Here is a 22,739-nt window from a genome sequence, read left to right as displayed (position 1 = left end):
GAAGAGAGTGGTTTTATTCCATTGTATGCTCTTGTCTCCTTTGTCCATTATTAATTGACTATAAAGGTGTGGATTGATTTTGCGGTTCTCTGTTTTGTTCCATTGATCTATATGCCAGTTCTTGTGCTAGTACTAGGCTCTTTTGATTACAGTGGCTTTGTGGTATAGTTTGATATCTGGTATTGATCCCTCCAACTTTGTTTCTCTTTTTCAACATTGCTGGGACTTTTCGGGGGCTTTTTTGGTTCCATATAAATTTTTGGAATATTTGTTGTAGATCTGTGAAATGCGCCATTAATATTTTAATAAAGATTGAGTTTAATTTATATATTGATTTGGGTAGTATGGGTATTTTAATGATGTTAACTCTTCCAATCCATGAACACAGTATATGCCTCTGCTTTTTGTATCTACCTCAATTCCTTTCTTCAATTTCCTATAATGTTCTGAGTATAGGTCTTTTACCTCCTTGGTTAAATTTATTTCTAGGTACCTAATTTTTTTGTTGCAATAGTAAATGGGAATGTTTCATTAGTTTATCTTTCTGAGAGTCTATTACTGGTATATAAAAATGCCCTTGATTTCTAGGGGTTAGTTTTGTATCCTGCTACATTACAGAATTCACTTATTCCATCTAGCAGTTTTTTTTGTGGAGTCTTTAGGATTTTGTATGTACAATATCATGTCATCTGTGCATAATGACAGTTTTACTTCCTCATTTCCTATTTGAATGCCTTTTATTTCTTGTACTTGTCTAATTGCTATGGCTAGGACTTCCAGTACTATGTCGAATAAGAATGATGAAAGTGGACATCCCTGTGTTGTTCCCGAAGTTAAGGGAAATGCTTTTAGTTTTCGCCCATTGCCTATGATGTTGGCTGTAGGTTTTTCATATATGACCTTTATTATGTTGATGTATAATCACTCTATTCCCACTTTGCTTAGAGTTTTTATTTATCATAAATGGCTGCTGGATTTTGTCAAATGATTTTTTCTGCTTCTATTGATATGATCATGTGATTTTTACCCTTCATTTTGTTTATGTGATATACCACATTTATTGATTTGCCAATACTGTACCAACCTTGCATCCCCAGAATAAATCCCACTTGGTCATGATGTATGATCTTCTTAATGTATTGCTAGATCTGATTTGCTAATATTTTGTTGAGGATTTTAGCATCTATATTTATCAAGAATATTGGACTATAATTTTCTTTCTGTATAGTATCTTTTTCTGGTTTGGGAATTAGGATAATGCTGTCCTCAAAAAAAGCTTGGAAGTCACCCTTCATCTTCGATTTTTTTTTTTTTAATATATCTTTATTGATTTCAGTGAGAAGAAGGGAGAGGGAGAGAGACAGAAACATCAATGATGAGAGAGTCATTGATCGGCTGCCTCCTGCATGCCCCTGGACTGGGGATCGAGGCCAAAACCCAGGCATGTGCCCTGACTGGGAATCCAACTGCGATCGCCTGGATGCTAGGTTGACGCTCAACTGCTGAGCCACGCCCGGCCGGGCAGTTTTTCTTGTAATGTTTGGTAAAATTCACCTGTGAAGCCATCTGGTCCAGCACTTTTGTTTGCTGGGAGTTTTTTTGTTACTGCTATAATTTCACTCTCTGTAATTAGTGTATTCAGGTTTTCTTATTCTTCCTGCTTGAGAGTTGGAAGATTGTATGTTTCTAGTAATTTCTCCATTTTGCCCAGGTGTCCAATCTGTTGGCATATAGTTGTTCATAGTATTTTCTTAAAATCCTTTGTATTTCTGTGATTTCACTTATTACTTAGTCTCTTTCATTTCTGATTTTATTTATTTGGTCCTCTCTCTTCGTTTTTTGATAAGTCTGGCTAAAGGTTTATCAATTGTGTTTATCTTTTCAAAGAACCAGCTCTTGATTTCATTGATCTTTGGTACTGTTTTTTTCAGTCTCTATGTCATTTGTTTCTCCTTTGATCTTTATTATTTCCTTCTTTCTAATTACTCTGGGCTTTTCTTTTTAGTCTTTTTCTAGATCTCTTAGTTGTAGGGTTAGATTGTTCATTTGAGATGTTTCTTGTTTCTTGAGGTGGGCCAGCAATGCTGTAAACTTCTCTCTCAGCACTGCTTTTGCTGTGTTCCATAGATTTGGGGCTGTTGTGTGTTCATTTTCATTTATTTCCAGGAAGGAGCCAAACTACTTTTTACTTGGCATGCCTTTCCCACCTTTTCACTTTGTAACATGCTCTTTTGTCTACTAAGGCCCAGTCTAGAACTGCCATTTACTCTATGAATTCTTTTCTCTGCCGTCCTTCTTTAAGCAGAGCTGACAGCTGTATTTTCTAGATTTCTGTGATATTTTGTCACTCCCAGTTATAGTTTATGCATATTTTTATTTCTCTGTCCATTCACCAGTATACTGTGTGTTCCTCAATAGTCTATGAATTCCTGGCAGGCTGAAATTACATTGTAAAAATTCTTATTTGACCAAGAATTCACCAAGAATCCTGGCCTGTTATAGTGTCTCTGAAAGGGAATGAAAGCTTAATGTAGCACATGGAAAAATAAATAATAATACCACAGAAACTACATTTTATGGTGCAAAGGACAATAAATGATACCAAAAAGAAGTTCCATAAGTTTTCAAAGAGTTGGCCTAGAACAATCTGAGAATGCTTTATGGAGAAATTGGAGACTGAAGAATGATTTGGAATTAGAGTAGCCAGAGAAATAGGGAAATTATTCAAATCCAGAATTATTGAAGTTTTCATAGTAAGAAATTACCTAAATGAAATAAACATATTTTTCCTAGGATGTTAAGTTGAAAATTACAGATTGCTATTTAAATTTTACAAAATTGAGACATTATGGAACATTCAAACCTAGGAATTCACAATAGATTGTAAACATATTTTGTTTCTGTTTTCCTTTGCAAAATAGGACAAGAAGTACTTTTTTTTTTTCCTGATATTGAATTGCTGTGATAGGTCATCAATGTGAAGCTGTTGTTGGGGAGGGTTTCAGGTACTTACATTACACTCCATGCACTATGTATAGAGAACAGTGTGAGTTGTTCTGGAGTTGTGCAATTAATCAGCTCTGGGTCTGTGTCTCACTTGGTGCCAAGAAATTGGATAGATCATCAATTGCCTTTGCAATCTTCCCTTTTATCCTTAAGAGCAAGCATATGCTGATACATAAGAGACACAAATTGGTAAGATAATTAGGTAAACTCATGTTGAATGTCAAGGAGGAGAACCACAATTTGGGAAATGAATAGAATATGAATCACTATAAAAACTGTTTTTATGCTTCGGTGCAATGCTAGATCCACTAAAGTAATCAGCAATAAGTGGTCCCTTGAAAGCTTTCATTAATGCTTGGATCCAGTGGTCAAGAAATGATTCATGTACTCAAGTATACATTGGTGCTGGCATTGATATTGACACTGATATTGCTCTATGACAGATGCATCTGTTTGCCGTGGGCACCACAGTGCTAAAATGGGAGAGTCCTGAGTCCTGCACTAAGACAATCCTGAAAGGTCAAAACATTTTTGATAGTTAATATTTTAGCCCAGAATGACTGCTAAAGTTATAAAATTGCCAAGCTTCCTAGCCTTTCAATTTTGATTCCCCCCCCCCCGTAGTAGTATGCCTTATACGTCTCGACCTCCATAGAAAAATATGCTTTATAGTTTTAATAATTGTCAAAATTTGTTGAGCCTTTCTTATGTGCCTGGCATAAGTATATGTTAACTCCTCGCCACAGTAATGCTTATAATGCTCATAAATACTATATTATCTAATTATCTCTTTATACACATAGAAAACTGAGGCCAAGGGAGGTCAAGTAACTACCTGAGACCACACAGTAAATAAGTAATGAAACTAAGATTCTTAATGAAAGTAATCTCACTCCAGAGTGATCTCTATTTTATACTGATTTTTTGGGATTAAAAAAAGTCATTGAGTGGTTAAATCTATGACATGTACAATCGTAACAATGAGAAAATATAACAGTTTAAGAACGAGGTTATAGCCAGACGTGTTGTAAATTTTAAAAAATAGGAAAATACTTATGCTAATACATTTTAATGTTCCGAAGATATGATCGAATCCAATAAAAACATAATGGGCCAATAAAAACACAAGAAGCAATAGCCAAGACATGAAAAAAGAACAAAAATAATTAAAATTGTTCAGAAATAAAAGAGGCAAAAGGTCCAAGTTTTTCTATGAAGATTCAGAAATGAAGCAAGTAAGTAGCCTTTATGTAATGATTTTGTGCATTTTAGATATAAAATGCACAGGTTTCTAATTTTTATTATCTGTAATAAATGCTATTATATAAACCAAATAAGAAAAGGAAGAAACAGGGCCGAGAGAGATTTCAGATCTTTAATATGGGCAAAGAAAATTAACAACTAGATGTAAAGAGACAATAATAAATGTAAACTATTATTCAGTTTCACTAGTAATCAAATAAGTAAGAATTAAAATAGAGCTTTTTGCCTATCAAAATGAAAAGAGCTAAAAATATAATCATTAAATCTGATGTTACTATCTTTCTGAACAACCACTTTATAATAAAGAGTAAATAAATCAGGAAAACCCACTTTAGATATACTTACACTCTACTCAAAATCCCATAAAGAAATGAAGGGTAATGACTAAAAGTTATGTGTAAAGGTATTTATGGCATGACCTGTCACAGCTGTGAATACTTTATATATCCTATAGCAGTTTTTACTTTCACTTCTCCAGTTCTGAGTTTTTAAACTATTAACTCAATACAGATGTAGTAAATGCCTACATTATGTTTTATATTTATTCATTTACTTGTCCTTATTGAATTTATTGGGTGCCATTGGTTCGCAAAACCATACAGTTTTCAATTGTACAACTCAGAGAGACATCATCTGCACGCAGCATCGCGTGTCCCTCGCCCCCGCAAAGCCTCTTTCCATCCGTTTTCCCACCATTTATCCACCTACGACCTCCCCCAGCCCCCTTCCCCTGGCTCTCACCACAGTGTTGTCCGTGTGTTGTGTGTGTGTGTTTCTGCTTAATCCCTTCGCCTTCTTTCATCCAGTTCCCCAACAACCTTCCCCTCTGAGCTCTGTCCATCTGTTCCATGTATTTATGCCTCTGTTTCTGTTTTGTTCCTCAGTTTATTTTGTTCACTAGATTCCACATATTAATGAGATCATGTGGTATTTGTCTTTTTCTGACTGGATTCTTTCTCTTAGCGTAATAATCTCCAGGTGCATTCATGCTGTGTTGGTTTTAAATTCACTTGGCCCTCGGGCCTATTCCAATAATTTTCAACCGTTTTCATCTCATGGCACATATTAACTAATTACTGAAATTCCGTGGCACGCCAAAAAACATGTTTTTTGCTGATCTGACAAAAAAATAGGTATAATTTTGATTCAGTCAACTCTGGACAGCTGTTGTTGCGTTGGCTGTTGTCATTTTTTTTTTGACAGTCTAGGGAAAAGAGGTCAGTGCCCCTGACTAAATAGTCAGGTATGGCATGTTTTAAAAATTCTTGGGGCGCATCACTGTGCCTCTTGCTGCACACCAGGGCACCGTGGCCCCCCGGTTGAAAATCGCTGGTCTATTGACATATTTAACCTTTCAGTTAAGTGACAAACTACAGTAAGTTTTCATTTTTTTCACTTTCTATCTCTTCAGTAGTTTCACATGTCTCACCTTGAACTGATGGGCTTCCTAAAAGTTTAAGTTAAAAATTCACCAAGAAATACGTTCACATCATTTTTTTTTTTTTTTCTTTAAAGTAGGGGAATAAATTGGGTTGTTAGAAAGGTAAAGTGCCATATAATGTAAATTTGGAAAGTAGGTCAGGCCCTCCTTCTGTGTCAGGGATAAAAAATGAACCCAAGATTCAGAAAGGGAATATTCAGTAATTGACACAAAGAGAGAAGTCCCTAAAGTCAAAGTCATTTTTCATTCAGTTATGGAATTTGGGAACTCTAATCAAAAGCATAAACTCTAGGGAAGGTAACTCCAGTTTGTTCACTGTTGATTTTACAAAGTATAATAAGAGTTTTGGAGTGCAGTCAGTAAGAGAATAAAAAGGAGAGGGAGCGAAGGGGGCCAGTGGCCAGGCAGCAGGGGGTAAAGGGAAAATCTCTGCCTTAGAAACTGAGTTTAACTCTGGCTCAGCACCGCGGTCATGGGCCAGGCAGCCACAGTGTCTGCTTGTGGCCCAGATGTGTCCTAAAATGTGAAAATAAAATACGATATGTGACATCTTTGAGAAGTGTACATTTTTATAGAAAAATGGACAATTCGCTTGACTGGCAAATTATTTCAATTTACAGTAAAATCAGTAATGTAGAAGTGACAATTACATTATTTTTATATCTCTCTTTTTTTTTCTGATTAGGAAACTCAGTAAATGAAAGTGAAGGATCTGGAATTCCATAAAATAGAAGCTTGTGCATTTTGGTCCATTAAACGTAACAAATTTAGCAGAGAGTTTATGATGACCTGGTCCTCACGGAGAGAAACTGATATCCTTCCTCAAAGGTTGCAGTGACTTTTTCAAGAAGAGTGGCTAAAATATATATAATGAGTTTCCCAAATTGAAACATTAGTATGCTATTCTTTGTGCTCTCAATTGTCTGTGATGATATAGGGATAACCTTACCTAAGGCAGAAACAGTAGTAGTATGAGCTCTGAAGGTTATTTCTTGAAATAATTCAGAAGTAAAAGTGTTGTTAGCAAATGGGAAGTATTATTGGACAGGATGTAAAGGTTTCTTTTATGCACTAATGCCCGCTGGGCTGGCATCACTGAGACCTTGTGTGGTTGCTAACAAGCAGATTGGCTCTTTAATAGACGTACGTTAATCATTACCCCCCGAACCGTCAGCATTTGTGATCTATCCCTGTGTCTTCCCACTGACCGCTGCCTCTGGACAATGCTCTTCACCCCATCTTTCCACCTTGAAAGCTCAGTGCAGGTGCCATTGGTCAGGTAAGTCTTTGCTCATCTGTTCTTTTTCCTTTAAATGCAAGTCTATGTTTCCACAGCATCGTTGGCATAGTAAGGTATTTATTACACTATCTGAAGATTGTGGGTCACGTCTGTGTCTCCCTGAGGACTGTGTAGAAAAGGCAGGACCTTGTATGGTGGTTTTTTCAGTTTATAGCATAATACTTGCTATGCTAGTTATTAATAACTTACTAAAATAATAGAGTAAAAGGGAACAGCATGGAATATATCATTGGAAGGCCTTAATTTGAGCCCCAGCTCAGCTCCCTTCTGGTTGTTTTACTTTGGGGAAATCAATTAATCTCTTAGGTTTTTCGTTTTCTCAGCTTTTAAATGGTGGTAATAACTTTGTTACATGCTTATGGAGATGTGAAGGTGAGATGATGTAAAACTACTTTGTAAGCTAAAAAGCGCTACACTGACACTACCATTGTTTTCCTACACAAGGAAAGAGGTGCTAGAACTGGATCTGACAAATGCTGATATCAAATGCCTGTATATTTTTAAAGTCTCAAATCCCTCTACAAACATAACTCCTAAGTAAATTACATTATGAAACGCAAAAGTATCAAAACTCTTGTGATCAACATTAAGGGAGGAGGGTGTGTTGTGATGTTTGAAGGAGAGGTGTGGGCAAGAGTGGAGTTAATCTGCACCTGATGCCCCTGAAGGGGGGGCAGGGGGCAGAAAAGACAAAAATATATGGCTTATTTTACCAATGTTTAGATGAGTAATTAGAAAACACACTTCTACAAAATTTATGAGTAAAGCAATTCTTATTCAGAAATCATCAATACACGTGCCATGTTGTCTAAAAACTAACATCTATAAAAAAAACTGGTTTTGATGGTTTTCCTTACTTTTGGTTGTAGATTAAAAACACCCAGCAACTTTTGAAAAGGGTGAAATAAATTATGGTGTATCGATTGTCCTGTCCTCTGAATTGAATTATTTGTCAATCTTCATTATGTGGCAAGAAGCCCTGAGTAAAAGCCATTGGATATGTATGTATTCAGAAGATCTGAAAGTAATTCCCAAGTAGAAGTAAAAAAAAGAAAAAAGAATGGCATTCATTTTATTTATATAAAAAGCCAAATCAGGACTTCTGCTTTTGGGTATGATTCTATAATGATGGAGACATGTCCTTATACAGTTGTCGAAACCCATTAAATGTGCAACACCAAGAGAGAAAGCCAATGTAAACTATGGTGATTACGATGTGTCAGCATCGGTTCATTGTTTATTATTGCCTCTTTACTGCTACTTGTTCATTTTCTTTGCCCATATTAAAGATTTGAAATCTCTGTTGGGATGTTGATAATAGGAGAAGCTATGCAGGTGTGTATAGAAACTCTCTGTACCTTTCCCTCATTTTTGTTATGAACCTAAAACTACATTAAAAAAAGGGTTAACCTTAGCTGTTTTTGCTCAGTGGTTAGCGCGTCAGCCGGAGGACTGAAGGGTCCCAGGTTCAGTTCCAACCAAGGACACTTACCTCAGTTGCAGGCTCAATCCCCAGCCCCGGGGGTGGGGGGGCAATCAATCAATGCGTCTCTCTTCCATGTTTCTCTCTCTCTCCCAGTCTCTGAAAAGCAAGGGAAAAAATTGTCTTCCTGTGAGGATTAAAAAAAAAGCATTTTAAAAAATATTGTGTATATTTGCATGTGTGTATATATGGATTAATTAGATAGATAAGTAAATAAATGGATAGGTTGATAAATTTGCCTGAAGAAATTTATCTGCGATAAATAAATAATGGTCTATTATGTTAATGACGGTTATCATTTTGATTGGGAATTTAAAGTATTTTGGCTTTCTTTATACAGCTTTGCATTTTTTCCAATTCGTGCAAAGATCAGCTTATGATTAGGAAAATAATGACATGTTTAGGTGCACAATTTTTCCAAAATAAATACTATGTAAGGTAAATTTGAGGTTACTTGAGTTTTGCAACACTTCCTGGGGATCCAGAAATATCCAGTTATAGACACTATCTTAAAAATAATGTGGTTCTGTTGCTTTGGAGATGTCTGAATTGTGCTTCTTGTTTTTTTATAAATTCATATCAATTCATTTGCCCCCGTAGCTCAGAGTTGGAGAGTTCAGCAGAGACTTGCCTGTGACAAAGAAGACTTTGGAGTTGGGTACTATAGACTTTGGTTTTCAAATAATTCAGCACCCTTCCTTAACTAATTGTATCTGATTAGCTTGAAATTTACTGTTGCTATTTTAACTGTCTGAGAAAACCATTAGAGGGTTTTAGCTAGAGTGTGCCTATGAATATTCATAGATATTCAACTTCTGAGTTAGAAACCACACCCGCCTCTCTGCAGTATCTGCAGCATGAATAAGGGTGTTCTCTGGAACTCACTGGGCAAATGAAAACTTGACCCGGGCCGCCTGCAGAATGCACAGAAGGGCTGTTTTGCTGTGTTGACTTTTATATCAAAGCCTTTCTGATTGACTTTTTTGCATCATGGAAATGTTTTTAAGCTTCTGTTTTGCATGATATGCTTAATCACAAAATCCTCATACAATTAAAATTTTCATTTTTAAAAAATCAGAGATTGATATGCAGCTTTAAAAAGATTACATACACTATCCCTGTATTATTTTGGGATGGTATATGTAATGAGGCAACATTTTGCATATATACATGGTAATGAGCATAAAGGATGGTGAAATATACAGACAAATATGAAGGTTCATGCGAAGCATCTCAATGAGGCTATAATTTTGAATTTGAATTTGATATAAGAATATAGGGGCATATATAAGTGAGTTGATACAGGGATAAATATTGGCAACTTGCTTAAAATCACATCATTAGCTAGCTGAATCCATTGTATATGTTTTGTTCATATGCATCATTCATGTGTGTCTCTACTGTGTGTCACAAAGGTCAACAGGACACTTCCTGATCCTCTGGGAAGTAAGGAGCCCGCCACATAATGGTTTATTGTCAATGTTTGTGGCCTGCACGCTCACGGCCACCTCTACCTTATACGCCATCGGGTTTTTTTGTTTTTGTTTTTTTTTAAATATCTCTTTATTGATTTCAGAGAGAGGAAAGGAGAGGGAGAGAGAGATAGAAACATCAATGATGAGAGATTCATTGATCGAGCCCGCAACCCGGGCATGTGCCCTGACCGGGAATCAAACCCCGATCACCTGGATCCTAGGTCGACGCTCAACCGCTGAGCCACGCCCGGCCGGGCAATATACGCCATCCTTTAATTGCACTAAGTAGGCAAAAGCTGAAATTACTGGATCTTTGAGAACCTCCCACCACCCTCCACCCTCCCTCCCCACGCCAGTGAATCCACAGGCATAAAGACATCAATGAACTGCCCACTTACTGAAGTGTTCATTTGGGGACAAGAATTTTAAGCTGAACATAGAACTTCAAATCTCTTTTAGGTATGTTTTTTCCTAAAGTTCCTTCCAGGGTCTCTCTCCCTCTCTGACCTCACTAAGCACTTAGCCTTTCTTATTTGTTCTCTTTTCCCCTATTTTTCTCCAAAGAACTTCGGTTCTTCAGTTAATTTGCAGAGTAATTCCGCAAATTTGCATATCCCAAATGTGTTTATCCAAAACTGTCAATATGCTCTCAAAACAAGATTTTTCTCATTAACATAATACAGCCTTTTAAAGAACTGTTGGGATTACATAACATAAAACAAGTTTTTAAAAATTGGATACAAATGCTTATTTTTAAGCACTAGTACATCCAGGGTTTCATTTTCAATTGCCCCTCATAGGTGCACTTCCCATATACCCTTTCCTCCTCCAGTGTTTCCAGCTCCCATTTCTATTACAGCGCCGTGCAAATCCCCGCCTGGACCCATAGATCTGGAATTCCCTCTGGCACCTTAAATTCCACACATCCCAATCATACCTCACTACATCCCAAAAGCAACTTATTTTTTGTGTGTTCCTTATATTTGATAATAGCGGCATTATCAACCCAGAAAATCTGGGAGCCATTATTAAGTTCTACCTTTTCCTTATAAATAACATTGGATTACTAATGGAAATCTGTCTCGTCTAAAATCTATGGTTTCCTCCGCAGGCTCATTAGCCCTCCTTGACAGCTTCATTATTTTTTTCTTCCTAGGCTATGAAAACTACCAAATTAGTCGACTTGTACTTAGTTTGTTCCTATTTCCATCTATTTTCTTCCAAGTGCCAGAGAAATCTTCCTAACCTGCAAATCTGACTTTTACTCCCGTCCCCTGCCTCCAAGGTCAAGCTCAAGGACATGAAGGACAATAGTCCCCCTTATTGGCAGTTTTGCTTCCCACCATTTCAGTTACCTGCTGTCAGTTGTGGTCTAAAAATATTAAATAAAAATGACAGAAATAAATAAGCCGTAAGTTTTACATTGTGCGCCACTCGGAGCCGTGTGACGAAATCCCGAGCTGCCCTGCCCTGTCCCACCTGGAACGTGAGTCGCCTCCGTGTGTGCGCTGCAGATGGTCACTTAGCAGCCGTCTTGGTTATCCGATCACCTGTCGTGGCATCGTGGTGCTTGTGTTCAATAATTCTTATTTTACTTAAAAAAAAGGCCCCTAAACGCAAGAGGAGTGATGCCGGCCATTTGAACATGCCGAAGAGAAGCTATGAATGCTTCCTTTGAGTGAAACCGTGTATGTGTAGGAATAAACATAGTATTTATAGGGTTCGGTGCTAGCTGCAATTTCAGGCATTTATTTGGGCTCTTGAAACGTCTCCCCGTGGATAAGGGAACCGACTGTATTAACGTGCAGTGTCCTCCACGGCCTGGCCCGGGTACCAGCCTCATCTCCTTGCATTCCCTTGGGACCGCAGGAGGACAAGGGCATAGGCAGGGAAGCGGTTAGGAGTTTGTGACGACAATGCGGGGGAAAGGTGACAGCAGCTTCAACCGGCGTGGCAGGACAGGAGTTGCGGGAAAGGCCCCGATCGTGGATGCATTTTGAAGGTAGCCCCGCAGGGTTTGCTGAGAGATTCCTAACGGGGTGGAAGGAGAGGGGAAATCCCACGGTGCTTCGCCCGCACAGCGTGAAGAGCGAGACTCCTCTTGCTGAATGAGAGGGGGACGGGTTTGGAAGGTGGACTGGGCAGCAGGGTACCGAGGGTTTTGCTTTGACGTAGGTTAACGACCGAGAACTAGCACCGTCTCTCGAAAAGGAGTTTGTTGCTTTTTTTCTTGCCGAGAGCAAGAGACTGAAAGCTGTAGATGTACCTACCCAGTGCGTCGTACACCCAGGCGGTTAGATTTGCAACGTGAAATGGGCTACTTGCCTCAAAGCCTAGTGGGTTTGAAGATGGGGGGTAAGTCTCCCAGTGTCACAGGCAGCTTGCCTGTATTTCACAAAGGTAAGAGCAATATTCTAATTAGGTAATTAAGCCTCAAGGAAGGCAGTTTGGTTTGGATAGAGCGGTGCCCAAAGAAGGCCTGCGTTAACGCACACACTGCTTTCTCGTTGCCTGGGATCCTTCGGCGTATTGGAAGTACCAGTTCTGGCCAAGAGGCTCTCTGCCCTTGCTTATAAAGGGGGATAAGTTTGCCTCAAAAATAAGAAGTCATCGATGTTTACTTTTCTTAAAATGATAGGCTGCTCTGGAAGTTGAAGTCGACATGTACATCTTTCAGAACATTTGAACATATTGTAATTAAATGCTGTTGCATGCAAAAACTCTATGAAGTAGGTTGGACTACCACAACTATTATTATTGTCAGCTAAGAAATCCAAAGTCGAAAAAGAAAAAACTAAATTCTAGAAGCAGTGCCCTGGCCGGTGTGGCTCAGTTGGTTGGAGAATCATCCCATACACCAAAAGGTTGCAGGTACAATTTCGTTCAGGGCACATACCTAGGTTGTGGGTTTGATCCACGGTCAGTTGGGGTGCAGACGGGAGGCAACCAATCAGTGTTCTTCTCTCACATCAATCTCTTCCTCTCTCTTCCTCTCTCTCTAAAATCAGTGGACATGTTCTCGGGTGAGAATTACAAAACAAACAAAAACATTCTAGAAGCAGTAAGTAGCAGCACAAGTTTGCAAAGGTTATTGTATCAGAGCCGGAATGAAGAACAACCTGTCTGAACTGGTAGTGCAGTATTTTTTTACACCGTAGCACACAATTATAATCACTGAGCATTTTAAAATTGGTAGTGCAGTATTTTTTTACACCGTAGCACACAATTATAATCACTGAGCATTTTAAAATTTCTTAAGTAGGTTTTTGTTTGGAACCAGCAGAAACCTCTGCAGTGAGGTTTTATGTATGCTTGATGTTGGGACATAATTCAGAGGAGGCTATTGGCAGGTTGAGAAGGGACTTGCTTGTATTGAGTGATCATAAAATATCTTATATAAGCTATTGGAGACTATCCAGTTCTTTCTAGTTGCAGAGAAACTTGTCCTCTAACTCCTGGAAACAGGAATTTTAGACTCTACCAATGAAGCTGAAGGGAATAGCATTACCTCATCGAAAGTGTGTTTCATTGGCTGTTCACTTTTCAAGTAGCTTTGAGATAGTTTCTAATACTTTAACCCTTGTGTTTCTAAATCTTCCATAATGCGGTAGTAGAGCTAACTCTTGATACTAAGGACATTCTGGGTGATATAACATATGGTTAGATTAGAGAAGCAAATGCCACTTATTTCCATTCAAAATATAAAACAATACCAGTAGTCAATTTGATTTTTTAAAACTTTAATTTTCTTTCTGCTGAGTCATAATATCTCTATTTGCTTGCTAGAAAAACATTAGTCCTTGGGGGGAAAAAAAGAGCAGAGAGAATCATAAACTGATGTCTGCTATGTGTACCACACCCCGTGGCTTCTGAAATATCCAGTATTTTCCATGGACTATTCCTCCAGACACCCACTTGTCATGGGCAAGTTGGGGGTTAGAGTTGGGTTTAGGTGCTGGAGAGGGGAGTCGAAATCTATGTATGTGGAAAAAATAATAAATACAGCTAAGGGATAGGAGCATATTTAAAGGAATCCAGAGATATAAGACTCATATAGTTTATCAAGAGCAGATACTTACTCCCTATCTTCCTAATCCCACTGATCCTTAAAGCAAAAGTGAAATCCCATTGCTTCTGTTTAAAACAATTTTAACTAGTCTCACCTCACATTTTGACCCGTTTGTCCTGTTTCATGATAGTTATGTGCTAGTGTTGTGACCTTGTATATTGCTACCCAACAGTTTCTATCTTGTGTTGTCAATTAGGTTGTAAATTCTATGAGGTTAAGATTTAGGAGTTACAATTTTTTTGCATCTTTCTTAGAACCCAGCAATAAAAACCTGAAGACTGGTCAATATGGTGATGATTGGGTCAGAACTCAGAAATAAGGAGCCAAAAATGCCCTTATGTCTTCCTTTTCCTTAACAGATTTTAGAGAGAGAGGAGGGGAGATAGGGGAAGAGAGGGAGAGATGGATGTGAGAGAGACACCAATCGGCTGCCTCCCAAATGCGCCCCGACAGCGGGTCTCAAGCCTGCAGCTGAGTACGTGCCCTGACCGGGAATTGAACCGAGACCCTTCGGTGCACGGGACGACCCTCCAACCAACCGAGCCACACTGGCCAGGGCAGTGACCACACTTCTTAATAGCTAACAGGACGAGGAAAGTCCACTCTGAAAAAGAAGACCTGTTTTGTGTGTGTGTGTCTGTTTTGTCTCTTTCTCAGTTCACAGACCTAGTTTCTCAGAGTTTTAAGGTTACTGAAGGTGTAATGAGCTTGGAACAGATCTAGCCCTGTCACTTTCTGTGTTGTAATTTTGGATAAGCTATTTAAATTCCATGAGCTTCCGTTTCCTTGTCTGTAAAACTTGGATAAATGGAGCCTAGTACACAAAATAGGTTGTAGGGATTGTAGGAAGGCATGTAGATCCACCCACCTTGCCATCTTTTTACTGTCTTGCCTTTCCTCTGGGTAAGATTCATTTATCATGGATGGTAAGAAAAGATATTTTGTAATTAGCAAGAATTTTCTGGTATTACCTCTTACTCAGCTATGAGATGCTAAAACCCTGCACTTCTGGCTTAACTTACTTCTAAGTCTCTAGCCAGTCCCCATCAAAACAGAAAGAAGAACACTGACAGAATCCAACTTCTGAATCAATGGATCTTCAATTAAATTTGTTGTCACTGATGTTCACCTCTGGTGAACCTTGAGCATCTGAATGTCACAGGCTATAGTCTTCAGCTTTACTTCTGCAGTGGACCTCTTTGTTCCAAAGTGGCAGGGTATTGTCACCCTGCTCAATTGCTCAATTCCATGATGAGCTAAGAGTCTTAACCTCAACTGTAGTTCCCTTTACTAGGACCTAGATCTGTTGCTGGCACCTGCTATTCCTCAAGAAGGAGCTGTGCTATCCGCTCAAGCTAAGGGGAGTCATGTCATGAGCCACAGACTTGACCTGATTCTCTATTGTCACTGCTCATAGTGACTTGTTTGCCTTGATCTCTTTGGGAATTACTTTAGATGGCTGAGCCCCCAGTTAGCACACATATTTTCTTCAAGATCAGTTAATTCATTCACTCTTTCATTTTTTTAATCTATTCTTCCATCCATTTTCTGAGCATGTAACTCTGCTTGAAACCCTTGCCTAAGCTCCAGGATGCCGAGTTGAATATGCTAGAGAGTTAGTCCCATTTGTCTTGATCGGACCATGTCTTAGCTTCACCTTGTACTGCATTGATCCCAATATGACTCATAGCTGAGTCAGAATTATCCTTAGATGCTACCTTAGATCTTTTATAGGAAAAGATGTTCAAGTGGGAAATGAAGAGAATGTTAACAGAGACAAATACGTATTAAATAATTTGGATATGTCCTGGAATTTTAAATTCACCTCAAAGCAAATAAGCAAGTGGCTTTTCCTAAGTAGAATTATTTACATTAAAAATAAACAGATAGCCCGGCCGGGCGTGGCTCAGTGGTTGAGCATCAACCTACAATCCAGGAGATCGGGGTTCGATTCCCAGTCAGGGCACATGCCCGGGTTGTGGGCTCGATCCCCAGTCGGAAGCGTGCAGGAGGCAGCCGGTCAGTGACTCTCATCACTGATGCTTCTATCTCTCTCTCTCTCCCTCTCCTTTCCTCTCTCTGAAATCAATAAAGATATATTTAAAAAATAAAAAGTAAACAGGTAAACAAAAATAATAGGGTAAAAACAGAAAAATCTTTAAAAGTGTAGTTAAGTAATACGCTGTACTTGCCTCATGAGAGAGCATCGACAAAACAAATTTAAGGTAGGACTCTGTCTTCTCTCAACACATGCTCTAGTCTTAATAGATGGCTGATTTGTTATAGTCCTAATAAGTTAATGGAAATTATCAAAATCTTTCCAAGTATTTCTTGTTTTTATTGAAAAAATCAATACCCAGCTTTCCATCAAATTACTATACAGAATGAAGTCAATATGTAGACTACAGAGTCTGCCAGAGTGCCTATTTAATGACCTAATGCAAGGACAAATACCCTAATGCCTTTGTGATTCTCCAGTGCTCTACCCACTGGCAGCTGGACTTTGTCCTCTGAGCCACCCCTGATAGGAACAGGGCTTATCTGTGGCGGTTGTTCCTCCCTGGTTAGAGGTGGGAGTAAGCCATATTCTCCAGCCTGAATTTCAATGGTCCCATGGAGTCTCTTCTCCTGCCAGGCTGACCTTGGATATTTTATGTGGAGGTGAGCACACATCAGAGCCAGAATTTCAGCCTGGCCAGTGGAACCACACCTTCACTTCCACGTTAGCATTCTCTCTGCCTGAATCCTTACCTCCCTTCCAAATTATTTTTCTTATATTCTATCTAGTCTCCATGATTGCAACTCTGCTGTTCTAAGTAGCTTGTTAATTAATTTATTTTCACAACAAATATCTGTTGAACAATTACAATGTCCCAGGAAGGTACTGGATTAGAACAGGAACAAGTGAGACTCCCCTGCCCTCACTGAGTTTACAGTCTTTTGAGGTGACAAATATTTCACAAGACATTACTACAAAATGTAACGCGTATTAGTAGGATAATTATAATTCCTATCTCCTCTAGCGGCTCGATTGTGAATTCTGCTCAATGAGGAGATTTCCTAGAATCATAACGACAGTTTACCTGGTTGCCAAGGACCCTGCCCCTCTCTGCTTCATTTTCACCACACTATGTCCTCTCTACCTGGTTCTATTTCTCAACACCGATCACTTACAACCTCCTAACCGAGGCCTGTTTCCCTATTTCGCTATCCTCGGAGCTGCCTGGTTGTGTCTTCAGCTGGCCTCTTGGCAGGTCAGCTGCCTGCAGCGAAGCGCTGCCCTTTTGCCCCAGGCTACCCACTCTGTCTTACTCTCCCTCTCCACTTTAGGTGCAAAAGGCCCTGGATCCTATGCATCAGCCCAGCAGGCTGCAAAGATTTCTGCGAGTGTATCTTCATGCAGTCTTTGACTTGGCACTGACTTTCTCTGTAGCTAACGCTTGTCAGCACCTTCCTAAGACACAATGCAGTGTGGGGTTTTTTTAAGGAAACTTCCATCTCTAACAGAGAGCCTGATTCTTTTTAAGGCCACTGCTATACTAGATACTTCATTAATGAGGTACACACTGTTTTCTTAGGCACAAAATAAAGATAATAAGTGTGATTTGAGGATCAAAAAGAGATGGTGCATGGAAAAGCACTTTTAACTGCAATGCACCAAGCCCACGTGAACTATTTTATGGTTGCTTGATACAGGCTGCCCTAGTAAGATGAGAAACATTACACCCATCAAGACTGGCTTGCCCAAGAGAGTAGAATTTGTTCTTCTTTGGATGTCAGCTTTCTTTTATTAAATGAAAGATTTGGGCTTGATGACTTTCCAGCCTTAATATTGATTCCATAATACTATTGCATCTTATTGATGCTTAAATATTTCAGTAAGATCAATTAATAAACAAATCCACTATCCACAAACATTTATTATACAAAAAGCTGGTACAAAGAAGTGTATTGAGTGCTTGAGATATACAAGGATTTCCCATCTGATCGTGAGTCCTGAAGGATTCTCTGATTTGGAAGACAAGCAGCATAGATGGAAAGGAATAACTGTCAGCATGCAGTTAAGTGTTAAATAGGAGTAAGATACTGTACTAAAAGTAAAGGATTGCAATGAATCTTACCAAGAACCAATGCTTTTACATCATTAATCCTTCTAATACCTGTGCAAGATTGATATTGGTATTTTTATTTTGCAAATGAAAGCTATGAGGCTGTAACAACGTCCAAAATTTATCAAGCTGAAACAGTATCTAGAAAGCAGTTTTATAACAAAATATAGGTTTTCCCACTAAATGAAATACTTTGGTATTTCAGAAATTACAAGTTCCTTGGCACATCACCCGCAACCGAGATGAGAAAGGTTTTGCGAGTGAAAAGGGTTACTGTCAACACTTACTCTGGAACAACAGATGCAAGACAAAAATGACTTGGGTAAACTAAGGTGTATGGTCCTCCTACCTACTATGTTTTATTCAAATGATACCACTGGGGAAAAAAAGATATAGGAATAATTCAGAGCAGGATTGAAGGCAAGTGTCCATGGCCATAACTTGGTGGAGGAGCCATGTCTCTGTTCTACCGCCTTCAGCTGTGTTCTCGCACCTTCAGTAATAACATCTAACAGTCCTCAGCTGCACAGCGCCGATGGCTCACAGCGCCGCTGCGTTCATAAACCAGCAGTTATTTGCCTGAAGCTTTCAATGAGTTAATACAGTGGTAATAGCGTCGGGGCTGCAGGTGGGTCCCCAAATGAACCTGTAAGCTTCCATAGTCACCACTGCACCTTATTTCTGCTGACTGCCTTGTACTTGTTACATCAGACACAGGGGAGTTCAGGAGTCATCAAATGGCCTAGATTTGCATTTTCACTTCCCCTATGCACGTGGCATTTTCAAGTTACTTCACTTGTCTTTGCCTGAGTTTTCTCATCAGTAAAAAGGAGATAGTTATAGTACCTACCTGTTAGGACATTGCTTCCAAAAGTATTAGATACTTTTAGGATTAGTATTAGATAATTAGAATTTTCATTTCTTTCTGTCAAACAGAGAATGGGATAAATAGCTCAGTATATATGATTTACTGACATTTGACAAAGAGAATAGTTATTAGTAGAGTAGTGGATTTGAAGTTATAAGCCTTGGGTTAAGGTCCTGGAGTCTGTTTCTTATCTGCATAAATTGAAGCTAATGCCTACCTTCACAGAGCGATGTCCACCTCACAGGGTCATTGTAACCATCAGAATAAAGTATTTTTTATCCTGAAGAGAGCTACATAAAACTAAATGCTTATAAGTTGTAATTCTAACATTTTACAAATTATTTAATAGTTCACTCTTAATCAAATGTGCATGGCACTTGGCAAATTATTTTTAAGTATAAAGATACTTTAACTTAACAGGTGAGTTATCACTGGTAAGGCTGGGTTAAGATTTAAAATAAAAACCAAAACGAACAGTTTTTGGTGAAGTAAATTGTGTCCAGAGTTTGCTTATGAAACAAAGAGTCATCAGGAGACTAATAGGATACAATCTGCTCATCATATCCAAGTCTGAAAAATTGCACCCTCTTGTATATGTAGTTCATGTTCAAAAATTGAAATATATTATACATTAAGAAATACAGAATGAAAACATCGGGTTGGAGCTATCTCTGCTCAGAAGGGACTTGTGTGGTGCACTGCAGAGAAATTTGAGTGGCAATGCCAAATCCAGTTATAGAAGTCGGCTTCAATTCCCACTCGCTTCCTTGGCCAAGCAGCCAAAGAACCCAGAGCTCAGCAGCAGGCCAGGAGGGATCCCCCGGGCAATCTTCTGGAGAAAAGTGATAAATCAGGGGAGAGAGAAAGGTCTCTATACTGCTTTAAGTTGTTATAAAAATCAGGTTAAATGCATAAGTCCCCAAGTGAAAATCCTGTGAAAGCAAGTGATCAAAAAATGTAATTTTGTGCAAAATCTATATTGTAAAAGGGCATGCTGAGATTAATATTCCCTGCTGTTGAAGGAGAGGTGAGCGTTTCAATCAGCATTCCCAAGGCACGCGTGGCCGCCGATGCTCGATGCCGTAATGCCCTTATCAAGCCCATTACTCCCATCGGGCCGGACGGTCCCATTTCCCAGGTGGAGAAACAGATTGCGTTAACTGCCCTAAGCCCACAAACGGGCCATTTCCAGGCTTGTTCTTTCTTGCTAGTAAACGCCACCATCATTCTCGTATGTCAAGCAGAGAAATTTATAAAATGCACTTAAAACTTAAGTGGTTGAATGAGCTCATTGTTGCCTAGCAACAGAGCTTCCAGAGCTAAGTGATGTGACATGCTGAAGACATCTCCAGAGAGGACAGGAAACCGTGCTCCTCGCTGCAGCTTTCTCACTGTGTGATGTGGGAGAAGCGTTTGGGTGGTGGGGGAACTCAATGACAAGATGACCTGCTTGAACTGGATGGTCACTGGGGTTCCTTCCACTCTTTTCTGGATGATTGGATGGACCATCACGTTATTATAGCCTTAGCTGCTGAGACATGACACTTGGGCTTGGATCTTGAATTTATCATTGATGACAGTATCTTTGGCCATTTCCAAATCAAATTCCGTATGTACCTGTCTATGTAAGATACCATAAATAATTAATATGTGGTTCTTTTGCATAATTTACTTAAGGAACAAATATTTCTGGAGCAAGTGTAGTGTGGAAGGCACTGTACTTGCCACAAGGGAGTAAACATAAGTGAATCACGAACTCCATCTTCCAGGACCCCGTAGCCCTGTGAAGGGCAGGAAAATGTACAGAGATATCTTTAAAACACAGAGAGGTTCATGAAACTTGGAGTGGCCTTAGAGGTCACCTAGCAGAGTCTTTTCATTGGATCCATAGAGGTCTGGAAAGCTGCTATTTCATGATAAAGTTTATACTGCGGTGAGTCCTGGAGAGTCTTACGCATCCGCTGTATCTTTACAAAAGAGAAAATTGAGGCTCGAGTTAGATCACACAGCTAGTAAGTGGCAAAGGGGCAATTCAAACTCATGCTTTCTGATAATAGATTTTGTATTTTTATGCAGAATAAGCCCTTGATATAAGGTGGAAATGGATAGATATACAGAGGAGATATAAAAACAAAGGATGGTCTTTGAAAGGAGAGAGAAGTTGCATCAGGAAGAAATTAGGGGAAGAAAATCATGGAAGAGGTGGCATTTGAATTAGACATTGTAGGACACACCGACTTAGGTCTCTGAAGGCGGCAGGAAAGAAATTCTTGCCAGAGGAAATATTATGAACAAAAGAAACAAAACACAGATAGTAAGACCATGTGGTTCAGAGGCCTTGATTATATTCAGTAGGCAATTGAGAGAAATGGACATTTTTGAGCAAAATAATGGCATTATCATATTTTTGTTCTTGAAGGAGCTATATTTATAATAGGTATAAAATGCCTTTGTAAAGGTCAGTTTGGTGGCTGCTGCAGCGGTTCAGGAAAAGGCATGAAGGTGTCAAGCAGAATGAGTGGTGTCAGGGAGGGAGAAAAGCATGGACTCGCATGATTTCAGAGGAAGAAAGAATGGTATTATGAGGGTAGGTGGGGGAGCGCTTAAGCGACCACATTGTCTCAAGTCCGGAGACAGGCGGGCAGTGATGTCAGGGCTACAACGATAGATTTTGGCCTCACGTACCCATAGAAAAATATTACTAGGATGAAGGTGGATAAATGGGCAAAGGAATGATCATGTATTATCTAAAAATCTGTGTTCACCAAATAAAAGAGCAGGGACCATGTTTTATGTTTTAATGACATTTAATTATAACATAATATACTTTCAGAAAAATGCACAGATATGAAATATGAAAGTTCTTTTCCCAGAGCAATCGCAGTAGGATGGTATCTGCATTTCTGAAGAAAACCTCATGTCCTATCTCCCCAGAGGTAACTATTATTCCCACTCAGTTTTGCTTGGTGTCACACTTTATAGAAACACAATCATCTGGTATATACTATCTTGTGTTTATCTTCTTTTATTCAAAATTGTGCCTGCAAATTCATCTATAACGTTTCATGGCTTACTACGGAAGAGTTTCCTAAAGTGATTAAACCGACTTACCCTCTTACCCACAGAGTATACGGGAGTTCCTGCTGCTCTACCGCTTCATCCACATTTTCTTTTAACAGCCTTTCTAGATTAGTAACTCTGGAGGGTGTTAATGGCGTTTCATTGTGGTTTCAATTTGTATTTCTCTGATGGCTGTGAGATTGAGCCCCTTTGCATGTGTTGGCCTTTGCTTATCTCCGTTGTGAACGCTTGGTTAGCGTTCTTGCCTGATTCTATTGAGTTATCTGTTGTATAATTTTTGCTAAGTAGGAGCCTTTTATATATTTATGATGCAAAGACCTTTAAATTTTAGGTTCTGCAAGTGTCTTCTCCCGTTGTGTGGCTTGTGTTTTGATATATCTAAAGGTATATTTTCATGACCAGAAATTGCTAATTTTATTCCATGCATCTATCTTTTCTTTTATCATTGATGGTTTTATGTGTATGTGTCTTGACTAAGACATCTTTTTCTACCTCAATATTAGAAAGAGATTTGCACACATTATATTCTCTATTATTTCAAAATTAGAACTAACAAGCCAACTGCAGTTGATTTTTGTATATGCAGTAAGATAGGAGTCAATATTCACATTAAAAAAAAAAATCAGAAGGATATCAAAGGGCCT

This window comes from Miniopterus natalensis, chromosome 4 (genome assembly GCF_054644295.1).
Source record: "Miniopterus natalensis isolate mMinNat1 chromosome 4, mMinNat1.hap1, whole genome shotgun sequence".
Taxonomy (NCBI): Eukaryota; Metazoa; Chordata; class Mammalia; order Chiroptera; family Miniopteridae; genus Miniopterus; species Miniopterus natalensis.
The sequence above is the reverse complement of the archived record's forward strand: the minus strand, read 5'-3'. Positions refer to the sequence as shown.